Consider the following 26,501-nt stretch of genomic DNA (forward strand, 5'->3'; position numbering starts at 1 on the left):
TGCCGCGCACGCACTTTCAGACCCACAGCGGTCATACCGATTTTTTTGTTTGGGTTGTTCAGGTTGTCAGGAGAAATCTTGAGCCAACAAAGGTCAAGAGAGAAAGCAGGAAAGGAAAGAGTCAACAAAGGGATTTGGAAGAACTGGATCAAATGAAATGTACAAGCACTTTTACGGTATAAAACAAACAAGTAAGAAAAGATAAGTTATTAAAAGTACACAAGTTAATTGTGTGAAGTAACACTGATTAAAACACTATTTTATGCTAGCTTTTATAGTGTTAAAATATTTTATAGTGTTAAAATACGTTCTACAAACAAAAATTCTGCAAATGTTATGATATATATTTTTATTTTTTCAATATTTCTATCCCCCTTTTGGCCTGTACCTGTCAACTGGTTTATTAACACAGTTTCCATTTTATCAAACTGAAAAAGGCACTCATTGAAACAGAATATATATGTATTGAACACACACACACACACACATATATATATATGAGAACACAATTAAACAAATTAGACGAAAATATAAACTTCATCAGGCTGGAAAAGGTTACAAGGCCATCTCTAAAGAGTTTGGACCTCATAAATCCACAGTCAGACAGATTGTGTACAAATGGAGGAAATTCTAGACCATTACCCTCCCCAAAAGTGGTCGACCAACAAAGATCACTCCAAAGCAAGATGTGTAATAGTTTCTGAGGTTACAAAGAACCCCAGGATAACTTCTAAGCATGAAGGCCTTTCTCACATTGGTTAATGTTGAAGTTCATGAGTCCATCATCATGAGAACAATGAACAACCATGGTGTGCATGGTTGCAAGGAGAAAGCCACAACTCTTCAAAAAACACTGCAGTTTGATAAAGATCATGTGGACAAGTCAGAAGGCTACTGGAGAAATGTTTTTTGGATGGATGAGACTTAATGGTTTACATTTTTGGTTTAAATAAAAAGTGGTATGTTTGGAGAAAGAAAAACAATGCGTTCCAGCGTAAAAATAACCCTATCCCATCTGTAAAACATGGTGGTGGTAGTATCATGTTTTGGGCCTGTTTTGCTGCATCTGGGCCTGGACGACTTGCCATCATTGATGGAACAATAAATTCTGAATTATACCAGCAAATTCTAAAGGAAAATGTCAGGACGTCTGTCCATGAACTAAAATCTAAAGAGAAAGTAGATCATGCAGCAAGACGATGACCCGAAGGGCACAAGTCATTCTACCAAAAAATGGTTAAATAAGAACAAAGGTAATGTTTTGGAACGGCCGAGTCAAAGTCTGGAGCTTAATCCAATTAAAATGTTGTGGAAGGACCTGAAGCAAGCAGTTCTTAGGAGGAAACCCGCCAACATCACAGGGTTCAAGTATTTCTGTACTGAAGAATGGGCTAAAATTCCTACAAGTCGTTGTGCAGGAGTAATCAGCAGTTACAAAAACGTTACCTGCAGTTATTGCTTCAAAAAGCGGTCACAACAGATACTGAAAGCAAAGATTCACATACTTTTGCAACTCAAAAATATTTAACACGGGATCATTTTTCTCAATAACTAAATGACAAAGTATATATATTTTTTTGCTTGTTTGATTGGATTGTCTTTGTCAACTTTAAGGACTTTTAAGGAAATTTGATGATGTTTTGTGTTATATTTATGTAGAAATACAGAAAATTCTAAAGGGTTCACAAACTTTCAAGCAGCACTATATATATATATATATATATATATATATATATATATATATATAAATTTGATGATGTTTTGTGTTATATTTATGTAGAAATACAGAAAATTCTAGCAGCACTTATATTGGAATGGAATGGGATTATCTTCAGTTTCAAAAATGATCAAATATACAGCATCACGTCATTGACTTGTATAATTTAATCTGTGCATAAACCCATCATTTATGTTGAGACTGTAGCAGTTTAGGGCCTCAGTTCCTCACGAGAATGACCCGAGGGTAGTTAATCAAGCACTGCTTCATATTGCAAGCAGCTGACCCCTCATTTCTACTTGACCCATTTTCTTCATGGCCTGATTCCTGAAGAGGCCAAAGGAATTTGCCCAGCGGACACCCACAAAGCTTCATTTTACAGAATCTGTCAGTTTTAATGTCCAAAAGAGCATTCACATAAACAGAGTATGTGTTTAACTTGTTGCTTGGGCTTTAGGGTTTTTTTTTTTAGCAAAATAAGAAACTATCTATGAGCACATTTGTTTCAGATTTAGGTGCACAGAGAAAATTACTAATATTAAAAGACAAGGTTTTGTGGATTTAGATTCGTAAAAAATCTATTTACCTTACATATTATATAAAACATTGCATTTTAAGCCTCACCTACTATATAGCAATATACAGTGGAGATAAAAATTAGAGAACAACCTATAATTTCCTTACAAAGATGTGAATTTAACTTGTGCACAAAACTGGAATATTGCATAAAACATCTGCGAATAAAGCACCGTTTCAATCCAGTGAGCCAAAGAGAACAAATTTGTCACTTCCTGATAAACTGGCACTAAAAGTCACTAACAAAAGTAGGAGAAGCCACTGAAAATAATAATTTTCATATTACTTGCGCCTCAGAGCGAGCAGAAGAAATGCAATAAATGCGGTCATTGCTGGATTGATGGCTGCTGTTTGGGAGTGCAGTTACAATACTTTGATGATAGACATGCTCAGGCATTTCAGAATGACCAAAACATTTTTTTTCATTCATTAAATGCGTTTCCATCTTAGTTTATGTGCATTTTTTCTTATAAGATAAAAAGTTTATTCTACTTAGTTGTGCACAAGTTTTAATGTGCATTTTTAGAATTTATGTGTATTTTGGCATTTCCATCCAGCAGTTTTTTATGCGATATTCCCAAATGCACATAAAAATAGGTGGATGGAAACAGCTAATGACAATAATTCATTCAAGTCTTCCCAAAAGGCTGGTCATCCATGTAAGACAAATGCACAAGAAGACAGGATAATGCAGAGACTCTCAATGGGGAATCAGTTCAACACTGCAGTTGGAATTGCATGCCAGTTCAGTGCTGAACAGGGCAAAGATCTGTCTCAAGTCGGACTGAAGGTGCACTCTGCACTGACCAAGCCTCATCAGCAGAAAGAATCAAAAGGCTCACCTTTGCTGAGGAGCATGTTGTGTGGAGAGAGGAAAAACAGTCCAAAGTTCACTTTAGTGATGAGAGCAAGCTTAATTTAGTTGGATCTGATGGAAAACATTTTGTTCAGCGTCAAACTGAGGACTGAAGCCCAAGTGCATAAAGAAGTGAGTGAAAGGCAGAGGAGAAAGTGTCATGGTTTAGCGGATGTTTTCTGCAGCAGGAGTTGAGCCTCTTATACAGCTACATGGCAGAGTGAATGCAAATGTTTATCAAAACCTCCTTTAGCAAGGTGCAGTTCCTTCCCTGCAAGCATCTCCCAATCAGCCTGCAATTTTCATGCAGGTAAAGCAGTTCCTTGAAGCTAAGAAATTAGCAAAAAAAAAAAAAAAAAAAAAAAAAAAAAAAAAACCACTACAGTTACCAAACTATGGAAAAGAGAGAAAGAAAAGTGGACTAAGATCACATGAGTGCAGTGTGAGAAACTAGTGATGTCCTGCGGACGCAGATGTGCTGAAGTCATTCAAAGCAAGGGCCTCTACACTTCCTAATTTCTGACAGCTGTAACCCTGCAAAATTTGTGTTGTAATATTGTCCTTGTGCCACTGTGCTACAGTGGTCACAGTTAAGGCTCATTTCCACTGAGCGGTACGGTTCAGTACAGGACAGTATGGTATGTAATTATTTCCATTTCCATTGTCAGAAGTTGTGAATGGTACCAAAATAGCGATCTGTACTGTACCACTTTTTTGGTACCCTTCCGCTGGGGTACCTAGCACAGCAAAAGGTACCAAAAGGGTGGAGCTAAACTCACTGCAGAACGTTGATTGGTTAACTAGAATCGTAACTTGTGTGTGCTACAAGGGGATAAAGCGTCTTCTTTACTTGTTCCGCTATGCTGTTAATGCATGTTGGGCTTATTTGCATCAGAGTGCGCAAACACAAAAAAAACATAACAGTGTATTTTATAATTTTATATTTTCACATTGACAATAGCCGTTTCTCAGTATGTGTTCTCATCTGTTCTTGTGGACCTGTGTAACGACATTAGCCAAAAACCCACATCATTTAAAAAATACTACTGTGTTTGTGTCATGAAATGTAGTTTTAACAGTTTGTCAGGTAAGAACATAGTTGTTTAAAACTCAAATCTGCAGTTTATTTATAAAGATAGCGCCTATTGCGATTTCGGAGATGTGAGCTCCAGGTGATCACAGGGGGCTCAGTGCTCATGTATTCCGCATAGAGCAGCCTAAGCTCGGCTAGTCCTTCTGACATTTGCCGCTGGCTCTGATGTCCCCGTAGTGATTAAACATGAGATACAATTCATTTTGGGTATATCTAACAGGCAATCGTTGGTCTCATGAATCTATTATTTGTTCCTGGTCATATCGTTTTGGCTGAGCACAAAGCTGTTTAACTTTATATATTTATTTTGAACTTTACCATAGTACAGCGCTGACTTTGTAACATACGTTTGATTGAATTGTTTGCTTTTGTCTTTATTTCCTCTTACACTTTGTACTTATACATTTATAATGGCTGTTACTGTTCATTAAAACTGACATTTAAGAAAAAGAGGTAGAGTTGTGCTTTATGTCAAACTTAAGAAATGGCTATTGTCACGCTTTATTTATGATTGACTGTTGGCGGGTGTTTGGTACCGAAATGTACCGTAATGTCCCATGCTGTCAGGTACGCTCAGTGGAAACGAGTCATTATTTTGTGTTTTCCAAAAAATGTTTTTGTTGAAATGCCTTGGATATTTTGTCAATTATGTTAGTAGAACAGTGGTATACAGCTAACATTCCCTCAAATTTTGAGTGAGTGAAAATTAAGCATTTCAGAAAAAAATAAATTTAGCTTGTGGTGGAGTAAACCTAATATTTCCACATTTTTTATTATGATCTTTAGTCTAAAACCTTTAATTTCAAGTGAAATCATGAAAAGCATGTTGATATAATCCCGTCAATCATAGGGATAAACAACGGTAAACAACCTTCGCTTTTGTCCCCATAGTAACGTCCAAAATCGAAGGAGGCATACGAGCTATATTTCGTGCAGTAAGCCAAGCAGTCCACAAACAGTCTACCACAGTTGTCATACATTTTGCGAACACATGATGTTGTGAGGGGAGAAGCAAATGCAATTAGACTGCATGGTTTTCAGGAATCCTCTTGCAAATAGCAACCGTCTCGGACGAATTGCTGCTATACGTTTGTTAGTTATCCCATTATTTTCACATCGGTCACCCTCCGGCTCTCTGGAATTTGCGTCGGATTTTTGGAAAGTAGATCTCTATTAAAAAGGACCGTTTGTTTGCGTGCTCAGACTTAGCAGTGGAAACAGCAGAGATCATAGTGGGTGTCAGTGGTTTACTTGAATGTGATTCAAACATTACAGAGGAACCAGAGAGTCCAGCGGTGGTTTTACATGCACGTATAGGTCTGAACGAGATTTAGCTCGAACGAAGCATCTGGTTTCCTTTCACATAGGCAGAGAGGTCATGTGAATGAATCCTGACTGCAATCTTCAAGAATTTCTAAAGTGTCAGGAGAAGTTAGCTGGTTAAACCTGAACGCCATCTGGATATGGAAATTTCTTTTTTGAGTGTGTAATTCAGTAACCTAATACAAAAAGACTGTTTTGCTACGGACCCGGTTCCCACTGTTTTGGACTGGCACACAATCTGATCTGCTGCAATCCGCCTCCATAAGAGACGGAGGTCGGGCCCCTTAGACAATACTGAGGCTCACTGCCATGCCTTTGGTTATGATGTGAACCAAACACGGTGAGTGCTGTGAAAGCACAACTTAATAGAGCAATAGATTTATAAAATCATCACCTTCCTTACCTATAAGCATGATGTTTTGCGCCATGCCACCTTGAATCTCCATCATCATACCGGACTCTGGATATGAGAAGTGGCACTGCGAGTAGAAAGAGATTAAGATTGCTTAGAAAGTGAAATGCTACCAGATGGAACAAGTTTCAGTCCAAGCGGAGTGAATTTAGGTGAGAAATTATTGCCAGACTGGTGCAAAGTATAAATTCACACCCGAGCTGTTGAGGAGGTTCTGTAACAGTGAATTCATTGTATTCCACGCATGCAAAGAATAATGTAACATGTCACATCAAAGACTATTTTAGCTCAGGTCAAATATCATAAATCAAGCATGAAAGCAAACACAACAGGGTTTGCGCAAGTGTTGCAATAACTGAACGGAATTGAAAGTGGATGGTGTATTTGAGAAGTGAAGCACAGAGATTGTTTTATACAAAAATAAATAGTAAGAAACACCTGCTATCACTTTTGGCAATATATCAATTCCATTTAAATTAATATTTATGCTTTACCTTTCTTAATGAAAAACTGATGCTGAGTTAAGCTTAAAAATATAATATCACTGTTTAATAATGCTTGATAATCATATAAAAAACCCTGATTAGAAATAAATAAAAAATACATGCATGCATAAAATGAAAGAAAATCTCTAGGACTTTCAGCAAGGCTTGCTATTTATCTTTGAAATAAATGTCAGAAGTACATTTTTGTTGCGCTCCACTAGCACTCTGTTAATGTTTAATGGTGAGGGTGGTTATGTACTGTACGCACTACAGTTGTACGCTTGTTTAAGAGTTGACTGACAGGCAGCATTTCCCAGACCACATTCCTGAGCACATCTGAGAACTGACAAACATGTCTAAGAAAATCTTGATGTTCTTGACATGAGTATTCCAGGTAGAACATCAGCAGCTTTGTGCTCTTCCAGGATTTTCCTGGAAACACATATCCAGATCATGACATACAAAACAACCCAAGCTGCATTACTGACTACAAAGATGTTCAAGCAGTAAGTAGAAGCTACTAATGCTGCCAAAAATCTGAATGAAATGTTTCATTTGTGTCTAGCAAACAAAACTGTGTGTATGTCGGGATAAACAATAATTAAGTCAAAGAAACATGTCTGTTCACCTAAACTGTGTTCTCTTAATGGAGGATGACCAGAAATCGGCCTTCTTTAAAAGCACTGAGACAGTCCTGATGCTTCAGTGCCGTGGTATTTACAAATGACATGAAATATAGATCAATCCAGAGTTTATTTCAAACACCCACTAACGCAACATATTTTTTACAGCCTCTCAATTCTAAAAAGTTTATCCTTCTATTTCTAGATCATATTTAAATAATTTGCTTCAAACATTCTGGAAATATTTATAAATCACACATATCAGAAAATGTTTATAAATCATAAATCACGCTTAATATATTTATAACAATTTTACATGTGACCCTGGACCACAAAACCTGTCGTAAGTAGCAGGGGTATATTTGTAATAATAGCCAAAAATACATTGTATGGGTCAAAATGATTTATTTTTATTTTATGCCAAAAATAATTAGGTATATTAAGTAAAGATCATGCTCCAGTTTTAATAAATTTCCTACCGTAAATATATCAAAATTTAATTTTTGATTAGTAATATGCATTGCTAAGAACTTAATTTGGAAAATTTTAAAGGTGATTTTCTCAATATTATGGGTTTTTTTCACCCTCAGATTCCAGATTTTTAAAATAGAGTATCTCAGCCAAATATTGTCCTATCCTAACAAACCTTCATCAATGGAAAGTTTATTTATTCATCCTAGCCTCCAGGTGATAAATAAATGAATAAATCTCAACTTAAAAATTTGACCCTTATGACTGGTTTTGTGGCCCAGGGTCATGTACATAAAGTAAACATGATTTATAATGACTTTCTAATTACACACACACAAAAAACAAAAAACAAAAAAACAAAAAACATACATGTATAATAACAAATATTATATATATACACACACACACACACACACACACACACACAATATAATAAAATATTAAATATTATACATTTATTCAAATATTAATATAAATACATTAAGCACAATATATAAAGATAATATAAATAATAGATAAAGATGGGCCCATAACCATATCTTTAAAATCTGACTGGTTGACAGGACATGAATGTGACCTTGAGCAAATCAAGATGTATGTGCTAAAAGACTTCCTTGATTAGGAACAAAATGTCAAAAAATAAACATAATTTAATGTCTACATATAAAGCTGCAACAGAAATCAAAAGCACAGGTCTGTCAGAATGTCATTAGATAGTGACCTCTCTGTGTCCCGCTTGTCTTATCAGGGCCAATTTCTGTGATTTTCCTGTGACCTGTGATCTTGTGTGTGTTTGTGTGTGTGTCTTGCGTGCTGATGAGGAGTTTATGTTATAGCGTGTCTCCTCCCCTCTCGTTTACCGGCTATTCTGGGGAGTTCCAAATTACAGTCTGTCAGTGTGTGGTTGGGATGTGTGGTTCTCAATCACTGTTTTTCTCCTCCATCCAGTTTTCCCCTTTTTTTTTCCTTCAGCCTCCTCTCCCCAAGTCTCACAGGGGTTTCCTCCAACCTTTACCCCACTCATCTGCACATCCAAACCTCTCTTATTTCCTTTTTCCACCATACAATTTTCATTCTAATATTTTTTGTCTTCCACTTATCCAGATTCATTAAATGTTCCAAAAGTTCCCTAATTACTATCCTAACATATGGAACTCTGTAAGAGTTCCGCAGTCCGTTCACAAACATGACCACAAGGGTATGTGTTTGTGTTCGAACGTCATGTTTTAAGGAACAGTGTATATGTACATAACAAAGAACAATTAATTCACTCACAATGTTTCACGCAAGTGGCACTTTTATGACCCGTGTTTTGGTCAGCAGTTCACACACATTTTTCTACTACGGTGTGAATGCCATTCTTGGACACAGGAAGTGTTCTCAGACAGAAACATCACGGCTCCCTCAGTGTTCCCACATTATCCATAACTATAGTGCGTGCACGGCAAACTGGCAGGATGGAGGTACAACTTAAAGTCACTCAGAGTGAGCCAACCCATTTCCTGTTGACATGCTATGGAGAGAAATACGCAAGATGAAGTGAGAAGTACAGTGTGGCCCAGTCTGTTAGGCTACATTCACACTCTCATGACTGACAGCCGAATTTACTTAGAAGTAACAACAACTTATAGTAGCAACCTGAATACTGTCTGTCTGAACATACGACAGGAGCCAAGCCCATTTATCTACCAGTAACCATAGCGACAAAAAAATCCAAAATGTCAACGTTGATAAAAAGTCTTATCATTGTTTGAGTTCATCAGTTAAATCTTCATTAACGACAGCAGCTTTTAAATTTGGGTGAAGAGCGGAGCATTTGAATCAGGCGTAGAACACAAAACTGAAGGGAGCAGCTCCGGAGCAGAACATTGACTGGATCTAAAACCTTTAAATCACACACAGCTTATTAGCGCATCTCTGTAAGTTAACGAAGCCACACATGAAAACCCGCAAAAAACACAATAACATTTGGGCACCAGTCCAGTTCTGTTCACGCAGCACAGGTTTTCCAAGAATGTGGTTGTGAGTCGTGAAAATAAATGAATGTAACCATTTTAAGGATGCAGGTCTGACAACCATATTCAGCTGCTGTCCAGTGTTCGATTTGGGGTTTGATTTCCAATAAGCAGTAAGGGACCCCCCCATAACACCCAAAAATATATACTTGGGGGATACCCTGGTTTTTCAATAAAAATATAATCCTTCAAACATAAAACTAGTGAAAATGAAATGAAAAGATTCGATTGCTGTATTCAATTTAGATCTGCTCACGTTAAATCATATTTTATTGTTATGCGTTTTTACAGCGTTGCGCATTATAACCAATCACACATGACTCTGTTGAGTTTAGAATGCAGTGGCCAATCAGAGGCGTTCAGAACAGTCATTGCTGAAACCTGGGAGTTTTGTTCAGATTGAACTCGCGAATTTCCATCATTATAAGCAACAAAGTGCAGATGTACGAACTATGCAAGTAAGAGATTTATTTATCATACAGTGTATGGACAGCTTCATTGATTATAAGAGGAGTTATGAGTGCTTAAACACTAGCTAGACTGACTGTGCTCATTTAGAGTGTGTTCTTTCACCAAAATTCAGGATATGGGGGCAGAAAATGTATATTCATATCATTTCATATAGTTAATCAATATCACACGAAGAGTGCCTTTTTTGGCAAAAATTACAAATGTGATATTGACGTTATACAACAATTCAATAAACAAAGTTAATATTAAGAGACGTTTTAGACACCTACTGGCGGGTGTAATTCCACATGTAAAGTACCTTTTCATTTTTTAAAATAATTTTAAATATCAGCATTCAACGTTTTAGGATTAAAGTATTAAAACAGTTTTAATGCATTTGTAACTGCAGGTTAAATGCATTCATGTCCTGCATTAAACAGTGGGTAAATACATCTACATGCCAATTCAGATGTAGTGTTTGTTTTTCCTCTATATTGAAAAGATTGATTTTGTTGATAATGATTTTATTTGTGTGATAAAAGCCTAAAATGTTTTATTATTCTAGGTGACTTTATTGATTAAATATAAGAATTTGACCCCCCCAAGAACTTTGACACAATTCGAACACTGCTGCTGTGTGAATGTGACCTTAGTTTTATTAGCATTTTATCTTTGGATAAATTCTAATATATATATTTAATGTGTGAGAAAGGGGTATCACGATTACTGTACTTGATCTATAGTTTTCAGACATGGTTTTTGTGGTGTTTATAGTCCCTGTAGCTTGCACTTCCTGTTACCGTAGGCATATTTTCCTTTTCAGTTGTCATGGTGCCATATTACAATGCCTGAAGGTGCCCAGTGTTGAGATGAAATAGATTACAGATCACAAGGTGCCCCATTTGAAATGTAATAAGAAGTAACTATTTCAATTACTTTATTAAATGTAACTGATTAAATTTGATTACTAAGTTTCTAATGAATGTTTTCAACTGTTAATCATTTATAAACATTAAAAGCAGGGAGGGTTAACCTTACAGTAATACTCAACACTGAATACTGTCAGGCTTTCAAAATCCTTCATCACTTGAATTAAGATTATAACAATTTAATTTTAAAGCAATTTTAAATGCTGAATATTAAAATCATAACAAAATCAGTTTTGGGGATTAACTAGTTACATGTAAAGGAATTACATAATTTAATGACAAAATAAATGTAACCGTAATCTGTTACTGAGAAAAAATGTGTAATGAAATTCAAGTTACTTATGAAAATGTCAATAATTACAAAGGGAGTTACATCTGAAAATTTTCACACACATACAGATTTGATTAATTTCTTTCCAAAATTTCATTGACTGCTCTTAAATATGAGACACTAATGTTTTAGGACAGAGAATAGGCCACATGTTTATTTGATAACTGTCTTGTTTCCCATTCAAGTTTTTCAAGGCATTGTGGGATGCCAGTGTTTCCTTTCATAGCTATGCAAAATTTGATTTCAAAAATAGTGTCATAGCTATTGAACTATATCTTGTTATGATTTCAAATTTGTATTTAAACTCAGAACAATCTTAAAGTAAAGAGGCGTTAAAATCCAATCTGCTTTAAAATCAAATTATTATAATCTTAATTCAGGTGATGAAGGATTTTGAAAATCCAACAGTAATCAGTGTTGAGTACTACTGTAAGGTAATAGTTGAGTACTAATGTAAGGTAATAGAAAATAGATGTAAGTCCCTTAGCATTCATTAACATTTTCATAAGTAACTATAATTAAATTACACATTTTTTCTCAGTAACTGTAACAGAGTTACATTTATTTTGTAATTAAATGACGTAACTCTGTTACATATAACTAGTGACTCCCCAACACTGTTGGCAGTGCCTTAGCAACCATTTAGAGCAAAGCACTGGCAACCAGACGTAACACTGTAGCATTGCGGTGAGCTTTAAACAGGCACCACTTATTTTTTTCTTCTAAAAACTATCCCGCTTTGAGATTATAATTCAAATACGTTGGCAAGCTCGATGCCTTTCCTTCACTATCAAATTCGCCATTCTTATAATAAATTCAAATAATCAAATAAAAATGCCTTCGGCCTTTGCACATGCTTCTGTTTTAATGCTGTGCAGCATATCTTTTGTTTTGGCAATGCTTTGCATTAAATTATGCCTCAGCCAAGAGTTTTAACATGGTTTTAAAATTTGTGGCCATGCACAGACTAAAACCTCGTCTTAGCTTTCAGAGCGTCCAAGTGTACACACTCACACACACACTTGAGTTGTGCTCTATGGACGGACGAGCCAGTTGAGAAAATGGAGCTCGAGGGCCAAACCCAGAGGAAGTGGCAGGGCTAAACTCTGTGTATTCAACACACATCCAAACATACATACGTAGTGTCTCTCTTTGGGATGTAGCTGGCCTGCCAGCGCTCCCTCGCACCACACAGAGACATGTTTGCTCCAGTGTCATGGTTACTGGCACAAATAAATAATCTGTATGCAGTGCAAGTGTCATCTGGTAGGATGAAGAGGTCGACATGGAGAGCGGTTATTTGGCGGTGCCAAAATACTCATTAAAAATTGCCCACAATACAAACTTTTTCTTTTGACTTTGGAAGGTCTTTGGCGTTTGACTTCTCTTGGTCATTTCTGATGATTTAAAAAAAACCTTTCTAAATTAAAGAGTAACATAAATCTGGAAGTAAAATGACTAATTGCTAGAATATGATTATATAGTAATGTGTTTCACATTTCTCATGCATGAATATCACGAGCTGTCCTCTGCCTTCAGGGTATTTTTGATTAAATGTTGAGTACCACCAAACTGCTGGGGTCATGGCCTGTTCTCAGTGTATAATCACAAAAGAAGTGCACACATACGATGAATAAAATTTAACTACTTTAACTAAGACACAGGAAACAGATTTTATGCAAGAGCAATCAACTGAAAACCACTGGCAAATGTTCTTCCATAGTAATCTATCAAGATCTTAAACTGAATGGAGAACATTTTATATTTCTTCAACAGACAAGTACAAATAACTAATAAGTAGCATATTATATTAAATGGAATAAATCAGTAGAATAAAAGAGATGAAATGCTAATGAGGTAATTATTATATTTTTATGTTAAAACATCTGCTCAGCAATTAATCAGCATGTCTTTTTTGCTCACTAAGGCTGCATTTCTTTGAACAAAAATATGGTAAAAACAGGAATACTGTGAAATAGTATTACAACTCAGATGAAAATATATCATTTATTATTCCTGTGATGGCACTGCTAAATTTTCAGCATCATTACTCCAGTCTTCAAGTATCACATGATCGTTCAGAAATCATTCTAATATGCCGATTTGCTGTTTAAGAAACATTACTGTTGAAAACAGTTCTGCTCCTTAACATTTTTGTGGAAAGCATCAAATAATTTTTCAAGAACAACTTTTATTTGACATAGAAATCTTTTAAATTTCTTAAAAACATTACTCTAAATATGCACTACACAAGTACCTGAAAGACACCTCTTGCACTCAGCAGTCACAGAAACAATTCCCTCAAGTGGAAAACAGTGAACAATTCCTGTAATTAAAAATTAACATTAGCGTTCCATTAGAGATGACATTACTCATCCAAAATCTATGCACTTGAGTGCACAGCATAAGTACATTGTGTACAGTATATAATTTGGGATAAAATTGCTATTTTGCTGTCTATTTACTTTCACATCCTGGACATTTGGGTAAATTAGCAATTAGCACTTTGTGTGTGTGTCAGCAGCTAAAATATGAACATTACTTTTGTTAGAGGAGGGCTGAACGGTCACAGCGGAAGAGGTTTTGTGAGGTTGGATGTTGGGTTTGTTTGGTGCTTTGGCTCTTTCATTGCAAGCAGTGGGCGGGTCACATGGGTGGCCAAAGGACAAACAGCTGGAGAGAAGGAGATATACAATTAGATCGTTAGAAAAAAAAGAGATCTGGATTTATAAAAATATTTTTATACAAATATCAATGTGTAATTATTGACTAATTAGTATTTATTTAATTTATCCATTTACAGTTCAGTTATATATATTATATATTTAACACTGTCCCACATCCTCTCTCTCTCTTTCTTTGTTTTCCTCTCTGAATAGAGTCTCTATGAATGTAGCAGAATAAAGGGGGTCCAGTGTGAACAATGCAACCCGGAGCAGCCTCACCATCTTAGGCCCAGAAACAGTACAATAAGAACAAAAGCCTACAGAGTACAGGCCTCACAGAGAGCCACTTCCCCTGCTCCCTTTCTCTTGTTTCGCCTGTGTGTGCGAGAGTGAATCAGTGTTCCTGTGCTAGACTCTCCACTGCTATTATGTCCTTCCTGGAGGATTGTCAGATGTGACATTTATTCAGTTCCTTTGCACCATTGAAACTAAAAGTTTCTTTTGTGCTAAAACCTCTAGATTATTCCTGTTATTGTGGACTGTCATAAGCATTCCATTGATGAAACCCCAGAGGAATATTTTATCGCTCTTTCAAAGCCCAGGAGATTTGATGGAGTTCTCAGTTGTGTCATTTAACCCTCATATTTAGTTGATACTGACTTTACTGTGTTCATATAATTAATAATAGCAATTTCAGCAAAATGTATTATTTTCCCCTTATAGTTTTGTAACATGCTCCTCAGACCTAGTAAAATATATATTTATCCATCCATCCATCAATCCATCCTTTATTGCTCCTGATGCCCATTCATCCATCCACCCATCCATCCTTCACTGCTCCTGATGTCCGTTTGTCCATCCATCCATCCATCCGCTTCTCCATCCATCCATCGATCCATTCATCCATCCATCATCGATTCATCCATCCTTCACTGCTCCTGATGTCCGTTTGTCCATCCATCCATCCATCCGCTTCTCCATCCATCCATCCATCACTGATTCATAATTCCTTCATTCATTGATCCTGATGTCCATCCATCCATCCATCCATCCACCATTGCTCCTGATGTCTGTCCATCCATCCATCCATCCATCCATCTATCCATCCATTATTGATTCTGATGTCCATCCATTCATCCATCCTTCATTTCTCCTGATGTCCATCCACCATCCATCCATCCATCCATCATTTATTCTGATGTCCATCCATTCATCCAACTTTAATTTCTCCTGATGTCCATCCACCATCCATCCATCCATCATTTCTTCTGATATCCATTTGTCCGTCCATCCATCCATTCATCCATCCATCCATCCATCCATCCATCCATCCATCCATCCATCCATCCATCACTGTTCCTGACATCCATCCATCCATCCATCCTTCATTTCTCCTGATGTCCATGCATCCGTCCATCCATCCATCCTTCACTGCTCCTGATGTCCGTTTGTCCATCCATTCATCGATTCATCCATCCTTCACTGCTCCTGATGTCCATTTGTCCATCCATCCATCCATCCGCTTCTCCATCCATCCATCGTCGATTCATAATTCCTTCATTCATTGATCCTGATGTCCATCTATCCATCCATCCATCCATCCATCCATCCACCATTGCTCCTGATGTCTGTCCATCCATCCATCCATCCATCCACCATTGCTCCTGATGTCTGTCCATCCATCCATCCATCTATCCATCCATTATTGATTCTGATGTCCATCCATTCATCCATCCTTCATTTCTCCTTGTCCATCCACCCATCCATCCATCCATCCATCCATCCATCACTGATTCTGATGTCCATCCATTCATCCATCTTTAATTTCTCCTGATGTCCATCCACCATCCATCCATCCATCCTTTCTTCTGATATCCATTTGTCCGTCCATCCATCAATCCATCCATCCATCCATCCATCCTGTTCCTGACATCCATCCATCCATCCATCCTTCACTGCTCCTGATGTCCGTTTGTCCATCCATCCATCCATCCATCCGCTTCTCCATCCATCCATCCATCCATCCATCCATCAGATTCATCCATCCTTCACTGCTCCTGATGTCCGTTTGTCCATCCATTGTCCATCCATCCATCCATCCATCCATCCATCCATCCATCCATCCATCCATCCATCCATCCATCCATCAGATTCATCCATCCTTCACTGCTCCTGATGTCCGTTTGTCCATCCATCCATCCATCTGCTTCTCCATCCATCCATCCATTCATCCATCATCGATTCATAATTCCTTCATTCATTGATCCTGATGTCCATCTATCCATCCATCCATCCATCCATCCACCATTGCTCCTGATGTCTGTCCATCCATCCATCCATCCATCCACCCATTATTGATTCTGATGTCCATCCATTCATCCATCCTTCATTTCTCCTGATGTCCATCCACCCATCCATCCATCCATCCATCATTGATTCTGATGTCCATCCATTCATCCATCTTTAATTTCTCCTGATGTCCATCCACCATCCATCCATCCTTTCTTCTGATATCCATTTGTCCGTCCGTCCATCCATCCATCCATCATTGTTCCTGACATCCATCCATCCATCCATCCTTCATTTCTCCTGATGTCCATGCATCCGTCCATCCATCAATCCATCTTTCATTGCTCCTGATATCCAATCATCCATCTATCCATCCATCAATCCATCCGTCCGTCCTTCCATCCATCCTTGTTCCTGATGTCCATCCATCTGTCCATCCATCCACCCATCTTTATTCCTGATGTCCATCCATCAATCCATCCATCCATCCTTTCTCCTGATGTCATTCGTCTATCCATCCATTTTTCTCCTAAAATTTTACATTTTAAATGCTTTAAAATATAAATTCCTAAAAATAAAAAGAGACACAAATGAGACATTTGTTGTCATACTGTTAGAATATAATGCTATAATTCCCCATCCATCCATGCATCCACCATCGCTCCTGATGTCCATCTGTCTGTCCATCCATCCACCATCGCTCCTGATGTCCGTCTTTCCATCCATCCATCCATCCATCCATCCATCCATTCATCACTGATTCTGATGTCCATCCATCCATCCATCCATCCTTCCATCCGTCCATCACTGCTCCTAATGTTCATTCGTCCATCCATCCAGCCGTCCTGAAAGGTCCATATTAAGTATGTTTTTTGAAAGGGCAATCAAGAATATGGTCTCAGATTTTTCTCCTAAAATTTTACATTTTAAATGGTTAAAAATATATATTCCTAAAATTAAAAAGAGACACAAAGAAGACATTTATTGTCATACTGTAAAAATATAATGCTATAAAATTAAAGTGGGTAATCAGATTTTTTGATCTTTGAAAAACTGAAAAATATCTGAGTTCATTTGGAAACCTCTGACTTTTGATTGATTTTTTTTTCCTGGGACAAACTGCTGCATAATTTCCATTTTATTTTTTAAAATTTATTTATTTATTTTTACATGAAAAACATAAAATGCAGTTGTTTTACTATTAAGCATCTATTAAACACAATACATTTGAAATAGTTTTCAAGTATGATCTGAGAAATGTTAATTTTGTTGCTCCAAGCTTATAACTGGTATGGGGCCTGAGTAGAAAAATGGACAGCTTCCAATAACACCATGGTTCAGTCTCAGTGTGCTAACATCCTCCTTCTGGGATGTTGAGAAACACCACTGTGTCCTTGACAAAAGATCTCGATCCCGCAGGGATGATGAAAAATGACTGAATCTTTTGGTCCAACTCTGTATACTTATATACTTTGTATATATATATAAAAAATATATATAAAAAAAAACACTCAAGTGTTTGACGTAGACGGATCATCAGTATTTGGCAGACTCATTTCCAAAATGCAATTGCATCAGCACAGCATAATTGTGATTAAACTCTTTACTATTTCCTGCATTTTCTATTCCTCCTGAGACTTTCCATAGAACACCCTAGAGAGGATATAAACAATCAGCATCACATCCACCCTTGTAAAATCATTAATTCAAGTGCTAGGCTGGATGCTAATCCTCATCCAGCGTGGGTTAAACATCTGGTGTGATGAGCTAACTGCTAAATCACCCTCCAGAGGGCCTTTGGACTTGAGAAAAGTTTAAGAGCTGGATGCTAGCCTCGACTTTCACTACCTCAAGTTAGTCTAGAAAAAAGGATACAAATCTGAGGTAAGTCTCGGTAGGTATTTTAGATCAAGAAAATCCAGATGCTAATGGTGCTATAAAACATTTTAAGAGACATCAAGGAAAACAGAGCAGAATGCAACCTGTATCCTATTGCCTTGAAGGTCATGCAGTGCAGTACGAATGCACAGATTTCTGGGAAAGATCAACACACGTATACTCGCTCATTAGGTTTTGATCTATCTCAGGAGTGAGATCAAACGCCTCAGATATACTGCGCATAGCTTCAAGAGTGGCCAACATGCAAGCATAACAGTACATTTTACAATAGCTAGCAAAGAAAGAGACCCCCAAGCAGTTTGGGTAAAAATAATGGCTAACAAAGCTTCATACTTCAAAAGTAAAAGCAGGGTTTTACCACTGCCAAAATCTGACTCACTCAAACAACCAAGAAATGGCTCTTTTGGCCTCAACTTCTATGGAAACCTCTTTTTAAATGTGTCTCAAAATGTTTGGTCTGCTATTCATTAGCCATATAAGGGTGCTTCTTTAATTATATGCACTTTTATTTCCCAGGGGTTGATGTTTTGTGATTGGAAGTTTTTGTAACTTTTAATCAAGCGTTCATAATTTATTTATAATATTTTCTAATTCCTTTAATATAATTTGTAATCATTTTGCTTTTTAAATTTTTATTTATTTTTTACATTTACATGTCTCTGTGTGGGAAATTAAAATGATAATTTTTTTTTTTTTAGGATATTTAGGATAAAATGCTAACTATCAAATTAAACAAGACAAAGGAGTCAGTAATTTTATATTTTTATTTTTTTTTTAATTATTTATAATTTTAAATACCATTTTCAACACAGAATGTGATTAAACTATACATCGTTTGAGATCTTTTTTAAATGACTTTTTAATCATATAATAGGATTTTATATTTAAATATTTTGTGATTTCTAACTTGCAGTTTGTGAAAATTTAAATACAGTTGAGGTCAAAAGTTTAAATGTTAATATTTTACCAAAATAAGAGGGATCATACAAAATGCACTTCATTGTTTATTTAGTACTGACCTGAATAGGATATTTCACATAAAAGATGTTTACATATAGTCCACAAGAGAAAATAATAGTTGAATTTATAAAAATTACCCCGTTCAAAAGTTTACATCGCTTTGATTCTTAATATTGTGTTGTTACCTGAATGATCCACAGCTGTGTTTTGTTTTGTGGTTTTCCTGCATTTTTATGTATTTGAACCCTTTCCAACAATGACTGTATGATTGTGAGATCCATCTTTTCACACTGAGGACAACTGAGGGACTCATATGCAACTATTACAAAAGGTTCAAACACTCAATGATGCTCGAGAAGGAAAAACAATGCATTAAGAGCCGGGGGGTGAAAACTTTTGAACAGAATGGAGATGTGTACATTTTTTTTTATTTTGCCTAAATATCATATTTTTTTCCATGTAGTATTGCCCTTCAGAGGCTACAGAAGATACTTACATGTTTCCCAGAAGACAAAATAAGTTAAATTTACCCTGATCTTTAAATGTAAAAACTTTTCACCCCCCAGCTCCTAATCATTCAGGTAAGAATCCAGTATTAAGAATCAAGGGGATGTAAACTTTTGAACTGGGTGGTTTTTATAAATTCAACTATTATTTTCTCTTGTGGACTACATGTAAACATGTGAAATATCTTATTCAGGTCAGTACTAAACAAATAATAACATGCATTTTGTATGATTCCTTATATTTTGGTAAAATAACATTTTGCAGATTCTGAAAGGGAGATGTAAACTTTTGACCTCAACTGTAATTAATTGTGTGTATTTAGGATACATAAAATGCTAGCTATGAAATTAAGATGAAGGAGTCAGCAGCTTTATTGTTTAATGGGATTTGAATTAAATAAATTTGAATTTAAATAAACAATAAATCATTTAAGATATGGTGAAAATAATAGTTATGACACAGAAAAATGTGCAAAAGCATTTAGTCCATACAGTAATCATACAGTAGTTGAAGAGACCCAAATATCATCAAACTGTACATCACTATAATTCATCTGCAAATCTGCTTTTATAACGTCATTGCTCTTTTTATCATTTTCATATCTATTTTCGAGCATATTTATGGCACAGATTCATGGGAATTAATACTTTGTTCCCTTTGCTGAATCTCAGTGCTTAGTGTTTCGTAATAGGTCCGCGTGTGTGGGTGTGCGCATGTGCGTCTGTGAAAAATTATGCCATCGTATTCTCTCACAATATGAGTGTTTCATAACCACCGTGTATTATAGTGTTCCTCCGGTTGCTCATTACGCTGTCGAACAGTGCCAGGGTTAATGATCTGGGGAAGGACAATCACTTATGGCAGAGAGAGCCAAACGAGGTCTGCTAAATCGCACCGTTCCGAACTAATCTCCTATTTTTAAAGCACCATATTTCGATCCCTACAGGCAGGACTTTGAGCATAAAAGGCAGGGAATGAGATTGCCAAAGAGCCAATGCCATTATCAGTAATCACTGCCTTAGGTAGACGGGAAAGGTGGGTGACAAGGTACGGCCTGTGTTTGAAAAACTCAAGTGATCACATATTGCGTTCAATTAGAAAGGCTAAATGGAGACATCTGCTCGCCTTTGCTAAATCTCCTGGTAATGACCCTGAATTTAAAGGATCAGATATACAAAAGAAAATGAGTAGCTAGGAATCTGTCTGGAGAGATTCTGGAGGGGATTTGTTAGTTCTGTAAATGGATGCTGAAATTCCAGACCTTACTTGCGATACCTTTTTCTCCAGGTTAACAACAAAATGTAACAATAACAAAAATGTATTATAACAAACTGAAAATATAACACAAAAATATCAAGACTGTCACTATATTCTGTAAATGCTGTAAATGCACTGTAAAAGTCTGGGATCAGTAAGATTTTTAAAATGTTTTTAAAGTATTTTCTGCTTATCAAGGCTATATTTATTTGATTAAAAATATAGAAAAAAACAGTAATATTGCGAAATATTATTGCAATTTAAAATAGTTGTTTTCTTTTTTAATATACTTTCAAATAAAATTTATTCCTGTGATGAAAAGTTGAATTTTCAGCATCATTACTCCAGTTTTCAGTGTCACATGATCCTTCAGAAATCATCTAATAAGCTGATTTATTATCAGTGTTGGAAACAGTTGTGCTGCTTAATTATTGATTTATTTATTTATTTTTTTTGGAACCTGTGATATTTTTTTTCAGGATTCTTTGATGGTTAAAACATAAAAAATGCATTTATTTAAAACAGAAATCTTTTCTAACCATACACACCATCGTTTAAAGTTTGGGGTCAGTAAATTTTTTACTTACCTCGTTGGGAAAAATTAATACTTTCATTCAGTAAGGATGTGTTAAATTGATAAAAAGTGATAGTGATGACTTATATTGTTAGAAAAGATTTCTATTTTAAATAAATGCTGTTCTTTTTAACTTTTTATTAATCAAAGAATCCTGGTGTTCCATCCATTATCAAATGTCAGTTTCCAACATTGATAATAAATCAGCATATTAGAATCAGCTTTGCATCACAGAAATAAAATATATTTTAAAGTATATTAAAATAGAAAACTGTTATTTTAAAGTGCAAAAATATTTCATAATATTACTTTTTTCCTATATTTGTGATCAAACAAATGGAACTTTGATAAGCATTAGTTTTCTTTAAAAAACATTAAAAATCGTACTAATCCCAAACTTTTGAATGGCGGTGTATATGTACTGAATATACATTGTTCATGCAGTCAGGATTTCGAAATAATAATAAAAAAAATCTTTGCCTTAAGCAATGATGTCGTACTTTAAGGGGTGGTTAGATGTACAATCTGTAATTGTCTATGTGTGTGTAACAGCTCATTAGTGGAACTCTGCCCATAAAATGTCTTTGCACTAACAACACTACTATGGTGACTTGAGAAGTACATTTAAACCATATTAAAACAAAGCCTTTTCTGACCAACATACAGTAACCATAGAGCACATTCACCTCACTTCTCCTCTCATGGGAGGAAGTGATGCTATTAACATGAGGACATTTATGGATTACTATGTTCTAATGGCATATTTTATAACAGCGACTCAAACTAAAAATAATGCCAGTGACCTCAGCCAACAATTACATTAGACTGAACACTCACTGGAAGTCGATTAGGACGAACTCATGTGGCGGGAAACAAAAAGGTAACCGGAAGAAAACATAAACAGACTGCGATAATCCTCTTTGGATAACCTTAAACATCCCCCATCTAAGTTCTTGATTCTGTTTATGCCTATATGTTCCGACAATGGCATTATGATAATCCATAAAAAATTGTTATACAATGAAGCCATACTGTTTACTAATACCTCTTTGGTCCAGATACCTCAAATGAACTTGGTTTGTGAACATTCACACTTTCAGTCATTAGGATCTAATGGTAAATATTTCCTAAGTGTTTATTTGCCATTTAAGAGACTGTTTTATATACTTACAATAAACAAATGGCAGGAAAAGTCAGCAGTTTGGACTGAGTACTATCAGCACTCTCAGTGTTTGGCAGGAATTAGGAGTCTTGTTCTTGTGTTCTTGGTCTTTAGATCTCTCAAGACCACATAAATGTGGCTCTGGTCTGGATCTGGGTCTTGGCTAATGGTTTTACTCAAGACCACAGTGTATTTCAGGCATTTTGGTGCAGTATCTTATCACAGGGGAAAGAGCCAAAACTAAATATTTGAGTTTCACAAAACTGAACAGAAGTACTATAGTCAAAGTAATGTGTACAACTGTGACAAAAAATCACAGATTTTTTTTCAGAGATAATACGTGTTTTTAGATGAATTATTTTTAAATTGTCCCATATTTTAAAAAAAGATACACAATTAACATACTATTTCATAAATATGCCATCTGTTGATTAAAAAAATAAATAAATAAATAAGAATAAATAAAATAAAATAAAATACCACATATATGCCCTAACTAATAATTTTAACACTTCGTCTCAATGCGGCATGAAATAATTATTTAACATCTCAAAAGTAAAAAAAACATACATATAATAATAATAATAATACATATTCAGGTATGAAAAGACACTGCAGATTCAAGGTACAACAGACACAAAAACAGCAATGTGCCTAAAATTCCAGAACACAGATTAAGTCAAGTTTGAGACTAGTGATTTTAATCCAGACCAGAGATAATTACAATAAATAAACATAGTCAAAAAATGTCCAGGCAGATCTAAACTGCAGAAAAGCACAAAAGACAAACCTTTCTGAAGACCTGCAGAGCTTGTCAGGTTGTCTGCAACATTTTTTATATTGACACGTTATTAAAACTCACCACACATACCTTAAAAAAACATAGCCAAAACATATTTGTGAATTGTTGATACGTGATCCGTGCTGTATGTTTGCTTTTCAGTCTGAATGGAATTTATGGCAGATAATTTTCCACACTTTTGACGTAAAGTACTTTAATTTGACTTGCCCTGGAGGGGCTAATTTTACAAATCACTGACATTCTTTTCTTTTTTCCCCTGCATTTCCAAGTGTTTTCCTTTCTTTCAGACCCGTGCCTTGCACAGTCTGTTATATATTTCTGTTTTTTTTACAACCCTACGCAAGTTTGTTTTAGCTGACAAAAACTGCTCAGGTATGCATCATTCCATTAAAGATAACCCTGATTACATTTAAAATGTCAAGACATATTTTGTTTTTTATTTAAAAATAAAACTATTTTTAAATATATTTTTTGCAATCACTAGCTTATGAATTTAAAGGATTAGTTCAAGAAAAGGATCAGTTTCTTGATCATTTACTAACCCTCATGTCATCCAAGATGTTTATGTCTTTCTTTCTTCAGTCAAAAAAAGAAATTAAGGTTTTTGAGGAAAACATTCCAGGATTTTTCTCCATATAGTGGACTTCAATGGGGATGAACGGGTTGAACTGCAGTTTTAATGCAGTTTCAAAGGGCTCTACATGATCCCTGCCAAAGAATAAGGGTCTAATCTAGCCAAACAATCAGTAATTTTCTCAAAAAAAAAAAAAAAAAGTTTCCGTGACTTCACACATTACATGATCATGTTGGAAAAGTCACACACGGTTAGTTCTTCATCTGTGTACTCCAGTTCAAAGAGGCATCTCATTTTCTCCTCCAACTTCAAATTGTCCAACAAGTGGTTGTTTTTCCTTTTTGTTTGTTAAGGGTGTTTGACTTTGCACATTTGCTTTTGTAAACACTGGGCGGTACTTCCACCTACGTCACACGTGACCTTTCCAGCGTGACTACGTAATGCGTGAAGTTGCGCTATAGTGGAAGATGAGCATTTGTGTTTTCTTTAGAAAATAGCAGATAGTTTCACTAGATAAGATCCTTACTCCTCAGCTGGAAACATGCAGAGCCCTTTAAAGCTGCACTGAAACTGCAATTTGGACCTTCAATCTGTTGGGACCCAGTGAAGTCCACAATATGGAGAAAAATCCTGAAATGTTTTCCTCAAATACTATAATTTCTTTTTGACAGAAGAAAGAAAGACAAGAACATGTTGGAGTTATAGTCATATTAGGTAATTTCAGGAAAGATGTTTACTTTGTAAGAATGTATGAACGTATGAATCTCTCAGTCTCTTATTCAATCGGTGCCAAACATTTCTCATCTTTGCTTTTTGCTTTTCTGGATTTTGTGTGAAACTGTCCATTTGTTCTCAAAAGCATTACCCTGATCAGGAATTCCACATCAGATTGTTTTTTATTGACAGATGGAATGGCCTTTATCTGTTGGTTTACTTAAATATTCCATATTTAGTGGCACACAGAACTTGGTTTCATAACCGAGCTCATATATAACTCTACTTTCCATATCTGATGGCACGTATTATTCTGTTGTGCTTCAAAACCATTACGCATCCTTCTGGGTTGATCCGTAAATGAGAGTTCATGGATTAAATGAGGCCTTTAGCGAATATTAAACCTGTACAATATGCATATTTCTAAAGTGGATTAGTTGTGGTGAGATTATAACATTGTGTATGTTGTAAAGTTCGTAACTGCTCTTCAGAGGGCAGATGTTTCGCTGTTAGTGGCCACAGTACAGTTTATATTGGGTAAACAGTTTATCCCTATCTGACCTTTTAGGATCAATAATACCAATATTGAGCGATTTGTCAAACATTCAGCTTTTAAAATCATTAATATTTACATCCTGACAGCATTGGTTTCTGTGTTTTTAGTCTAGCGTGACACAAAGGACCTTATACAACACTGGAACAATGTTGACATTTTTGAGTTGATCCTATGCTGTGCGGATGTCAAACGGTCTGTGTTAGCTTAGTCAATAATCCTGAAAGCTTTTTGCCAATACATTTTTAGTATTCCTCCTGGCGTAACCACTAGATTACTCTTAAGTACACGATTTTGCATTTGATTTTCTACTGGATGTTCACCATATTATTGGGGAGGTTTTAGGTGATCCAAATCAACTCAGGGTCAGTTAAGTTCTTGTCTGTAAAGACAGCTGGGGACATTCGGTTGGTTTCTGCAAGTTCTATTAAGGTACACTTAAGACTATTTTAAAGACCTTTTTCAGGCCACTTAAAGAAAATGTAACAAATAAATGAAAAGCAACACTATGTTCTCTGAAACAAAATTTCTAAGGAGAACACAATGAGTTTACAGTGTTTTCACAGTTTAAAACTACAATTTCCAAACTATTATTACTTTTAATTAATTGAAAGAAATAAGCCTATCTAGAATATGAAAATAACTTTTACTGTATCATCTAATCAAACTGCACAAAAATGGTGTTCTCTCTCAGTATGTATGTCTTTATAATAAAAAACGGTCAAATATAAACAGATATTTGTTCTTGTTTCAAAGAAACTAAATTTTGTTCCATTTCTCAAAATAAAATAAAATAAATTATAGCTTTTATTTATTTATTTTTTACGTTTTGCCTTTCAAGTTAATGTATTTTGATTCAATGAAAAATATGGAAAATACAAAAATACTAACAAAGATATTTACTTTTTTTGCAGTGCATGCTACATTTAATGCCATGACTTTATGAATTTAAGACTTTCTACTTCAATTTAAGACCTTTGGAAGGGCAAATAAAGACTTTTGAAGATCTGCAGAAACCCTGCTGTTACACAAGGCATATGAACATGTTTGTTAATAGTTAAAGACTATATACACTTTTACACTTCATACAGGGGGTCTAAAATATCGGACCACTTTGAAAACCTGGAAATAAAAAAAGTTTTGATTTTGAAAAAAAAAAAAAACTACATCTCTTTATTTGTTTGTCCATTATAGCCACCCATTATTTTCACTGCAAATATGCCCTACATTGTTTGAAAACAAGATATCAGTACACAAGCTACA

At 35.6% G+C, this 26,501-nt stretch overlaps 1 long non-coding RNA gene across 1 annotated transcript in view; it reads right to left on the reverse strand.

The window, feature by feature from the left end:
* Positions 1–15,007, reverse strand: part of LOC127181492 (uncharacterized) — a 30,998-nt gene extending 15,991 nt beyond the window's left edge. The window contains exons 1-3 of the long non-coding RNA XR_007829785.1: positions 13,824–15,007; positions 13,539–13,607; positions 5,969–6,044 (exon numbers count right to left, since the gene is read on the reverse strand). This is a non-coding gene — a long non-coding RNA (uncharacterized LOC127181492). The remainder of the gene's footprint in view (positions 1–5,968; positions 6,045–13,538; positions 13,608–13,823) is intronic.
* Between the last annotated feature and the right edge of the window lie 11,494 nt (positions 15,008–26,501).

This window comes from Labeo rohita, chromosome 19 (genome assembly GCF_022985175.1).
Source record: "Labeo rohita strain BAU-BD-2019 chromosome 19, IGBB_LRoh.1.0, whole genome shotgun sequence".
NCBI classification, from domain to species: Eukaryota; Metazoa; Chordata; class Actinopteri; order Cypriniformes; family Cyprinidae; genus Labeo; species Labeo rohita.